Raw genomic sequence first — 4481 nt, forward strand, 5'->3', positions numbered from 1 at the left:
AATTTGAAATAACAATGTGATGTGAAACAGGTGAGGCAGTTGCATTCAAGTACATAAGAAGCTTCCATAAAAGGCCTTGTCCTTCAACAACAACAATAGGTTGAGGTTCGCCATTTTCGATTAACCCAGAATTTTAAGAGCAACATTCTCCAAAGACCAATCTGTAGGATTTTGGACATGTCACCCTCTGAAGTGTACAATATAATTTAAAGGATTTGAAGAATCCACTCAAATCTCGAAATATAAAGAGGCTAGGCCGAAAGCCATGGGAGAAAGTGTTATGTTATTGACTGTGCTTGTGCCGGAACTGTACTGTACAGGTGGGAGACTTGGGGAAATGTTTCCCACATTCAAAATAAAGGTGTGTTGTGCTGGACTTGTGCCTTGTGTCTGTTGTGTAGGGTGTTTGGGGAGTCGGTGCACCCCCTAGTGGCCACACTGCAGGTACTTAATTGGCCTGCCTACAGTCCCCACCTGTGTGACACATTATTAAGTACAAAATACCTAAAGGAAGGCACAACCAAAGAGCTGTGTAATTAATGAGTGAGGAAAAATCAACCCAACTCGTGCCTTCAGGGCACAAATGTTTAATACAGGTAAGTGTTATTAAAAGAAATGGTGAAGTTGCAGAGTGGTCTCCTGAGCCAACTTTTTGGAATATGTTGCAATCAGCAGATTTGACATGGCTGTAATTTTTCATGGAAAATATTAAATTCACAAGGTAAAACATTAAATGATGTGTTTTAAATATAGTACAGGGCAGCTAGAATTGGCGCATCACTCCTTTTTATTTTTATTAGCATTTTCCATCCATCCAACCTGCTGAATCTGAACACAGGGGTCTGCTGGAGCCAATCCCAGCCAACACAGGGCACAAGGCAGGAACCTTGTGTCCCGGGCAGGGTGCCAACCCACCGCAGGACACACACAAACACCAATGTGGAATCGCCAACCCACCTAACCTGCATGTCTTTGGACTGTGGGAGGAAACCCACGCAGACACGGGGAGAAACTCCACGCAGGGAGGACCTGGGAAGTGAACCCAGGTCTCCCAACTGCGAGGCAGCAGCACTACCCACTACGCCACCGTGCCGCCCCTTAGCATTTTCCATACTAGCCAAACATTTTTAGAATTGGGGTTTTATGTGGCTAGAGGATTAAATTCATTAATATTTATTTAATAATACATGAAGAGTGATAAGCAATATTTTATGGTTGTTGCATCAGAAAAAAAATCCTATATACAGTATATTACCCATGTTATGCAGTATATATTGATATGTTAGTGTTTGCTGATGAGGACGAATAAATATTATCTCAAAATAAAATATCACGTGGCTTGAAGCTGATGTGTTTTTAGTTGGCATGTGACTCGGAAGCCGGCCCGCTTTACGCTTTTATCGGAGAAACGTTTACGTGGCACTGGCTGGATTTAAATTGGCCCCGACCGAAGGTGTGGAAGTGTACGAGCGAATGAGTCTGTTCAGTAACGGAGTGTCCTCACGACCAGGGTTTGTTGATGATCGATGCTCCAGGCGGCACTGACAGCCAAATAATTATGCATCAGACTAAGGCAACGTGGAGCAGTTCTCCCACACAATGCGCACCTCACATGGACCCCCTTACTTTCACTTGCTTCAAGATATTTAGCGCCGATGATCCTTTCTAATCAAGTAACGTTTACGCAATAGTGAAGATCGCCTTTACATAGAAGCCGAGTAGATTTTTGCGCGTAATAAGAAATGAATCAAGAAATGCACACCGACTGCTCCAGTGGAGTCTTCTATGGCGTGTAAGGGCCGCGAAAATGAAAGCAAACAAAACGAAGGGCGAGCCGCTTTTCGGCGTACCGTTAGTAACCGCTGCGCGAGATCATCGCCACCGCTCTCACTGCACCTGCGCCATGCCACACCGAATACCCATGCTGGCCAGGCATCCATCCGCTCATAAGCAGTAGATTGGCTCACCAAGCGTCTAAAACGTCTAAAAGAGGTTCCGTCCAGGTAACCGACTGTCACCACGCTGCAGCAGTGCGGGCCCGATCTGGAAATGGGTCACTGAGCGCCATTGTGGCTCCCATCCGGCCGTTGATATCTCGTTTTTGTATCAAGCGACGGAGCCGAAATGGCGAGAGGCGGGCTGAAGTTCTCGTGCGCGCCTCGACGCTGGTGCTGATGCTGCGCGTGCACGGCGGCTGAGAGGAGGCAAACCTATACTGATGGATTTGGCGATGTTGTACTTGGCTCAGTCTCTGTGGCGCAATGGAATAGCGCGCTGGACTTCTAATCCAGAGGCTCCGGGTTCGAGTCCCGGCAGAGATGGGTTCAGGTTCGAGCGAGACCCGCTGGGTGGGGCTCATCTTTTAAACGCATTTACCTGTCCTCTCCGTTTCTATTATGTAAGGTTACTCTTTTCGTGTAAAATTGTACTCCGTTTAGGTTAGCATTACGGTGCAACTGATTGACATGAAGATTTTCTGATTTCGGAATGGTGTCAGATTTGATTTTTTGGTGTAATTAAGCCCTGTGAAGCCGCAAACGGATGACATAAAGCTAATTTTAGAGCAGAGATGTTCCCATTACCTCCCTATTTCTTTTAATGTCTAATTTCACCTATAGTATCGTATAACTCTTTGATTTCTAGCAATTTGGAAAATAAATCATAACAGGATGAACTACTGTAGAGGAATTCTCAAATTTGGGATACCCTGCCCCAGTTACCTCACAAATATTTAAAATATTCAGCACATGAAAATACAATGAATAATTAATATCAAGAGCAGTGGCTAACTCAGCATAAGCGGATTAATTCACTGGTATAGGCCAATGCAAATGATTTTAGGTCATATTTTTAATTTCTGGAAATTCCTTTTACAGACTGAAAACCATTCATTTTCTCTGCCGAAAGAGATTAGAAGAGCATGTTTTATTCATCCTGCCTACTCGATTTGCTCCAGTGACAGCTATTGTCAGCACCATTGTTTAAGATGATTAATAGGGTCAGCTATGACTTGGAGGAACTGGTCTAAGAGTTGTGACCAAAAGACACCCAACACCCTTCAAGAAGATCTGCGTCAGCACTGCGTCGTGGCCGCAGCCCGCACATGAACCTTATCGCTGCTTTATTGCTAATACCGTTACGTGTCCGTGAATTCAAAGGCAAGCGAATGTTCAAAGGTGCAGCTACCCAATGCGTCTTTGCCATGATGCAGCAAATCAAATGTGCCAGTGCCAGGTTAAACAGAGACAAGCAAAGCTGCCCTATGGTGCCAGTTAATGACAGAACAGGAAACACATTTATCAAACCCTTCTGGTCCGGTGTAGGGTCGCAGGGGGCACTTTGGAAACTGCAGAATCTGCCCGCACGTCTTCGGTGATGTGGATGGAAAACTTTCACAGACACAGGGAGAAGATGCCAAAGCTGACACAGACAATGTGTGGGTGTGCAACTCAAGCGCACGATTCTGGATCGGTAAGGCGGCTGCACATGTCAGTAATATAGTCAATATTCACGTTGGAAAAAGAGGCAGAAGGGGACACGTTTGAAAATGTGTATCTGAGCATCCTTTTTAAAATTCTCAGTCCTTGAGAACCTCCTTCAGGGTGCCGGCAGAAAGAACTTTTGGGAAGTGCGTGCTTCATATTTCTGAGACAGCCAGGGAGGGATTCGGGTTACGTGTTTTTAATCAGAACGCCAGCAGCCTTCCATGATGGACCAACATTTGTGCCGTGCATCATTTCCATGGATATGCTCATAAAAGTTAAATCTTCACTTTAATTAGTTTTTACATAACACACGTCCCATCGGCAAACTCAGAACACTGTACACATTATAAAGATACAAAACTGTTCAAGTAAACCCCAAAACACCAGGTAATGTACAGATATAAATAAATATATACATACTCTTCATCCAGAATTGGGTGTTTTATTAGATTTTAATGGTCTTCTTCTTCTGCAGTGGGCTGGCGCCCTGCCACGGGGCTTGTTTCCTGCCTTGCGCCCTGTGTTGGCTGGAATTGTCTCTAGCAAACCCTTGTGACCCTAAAGTTAGGATATAGCAGGTTGGATAATGGATGGATGGATGGTCTTCTTCTTTTTCTTTCGGCTGCTCCCGTTAGGGGTGGCCACAGCGGATCATCTTCTTCCATATCTTTCTGTCCTCTGCATCTTGTTCTGTTACACCCATCACCTGCATGTCCTCTCTCACCACATCCATAAACATTCGCTTAGGCCTTCCTCTTTTCCTCTTTCCTGGCAGCGCTATCCTTAGCATCCTTCTCACAGCATTTCTCCTCTGCACATGTCCAAACCAACGCAATCTCGCCTCTCTGACTTTGTCTCCCAACCGTCCAACTTTAGCTGACCCTCTAATGTCATCATTTCTAATCCTGTCCATCCTCGTCACACCCAATGCAAATCTTAGCATCTTTAACTCTTCTACCTCCAGCTCTGTCTCCTGCTTTCTGGTCAGTGCCACCG

The 4481-nt window shown here is 45.2% G+C and overlaps 1 non-coding gene across 1 annotated transcript; it reads left to right on the forward strand.

Annotated features, from left to right (window-relative positions):
• The first annotated feature begins 2247 nt into the window (after window positions 1-2247).
• trnar-ucu (transfer RNA arginine (anticodon UCU)) lies at window positions 2248-2321 on the forward strand. The gene has a single exon. It is a non-coding gene; the product is annotated as a tRNA-Arg (tRNA).
• The last annotated feature ends 2160 nt before the right edge of the window (window positions 2322-4481 follow it).

The sequence above is a fragment of the Erpetoichthys calabaricus genome, chromosome 16, assembly GCF_900747795.2.
Source record: "Erpetoichthys calabaricus chromosome 16, fErpCal1.3, whole genome shotgun sequence".
Taxonomy (NCBI): domain Eukaryota; kingdom Metazoa; phylum Chordata; class Cladistia; order Polypteriformes; family Polypteridae; genus Erpetoichthys; species Erpetoichthys calabaricus.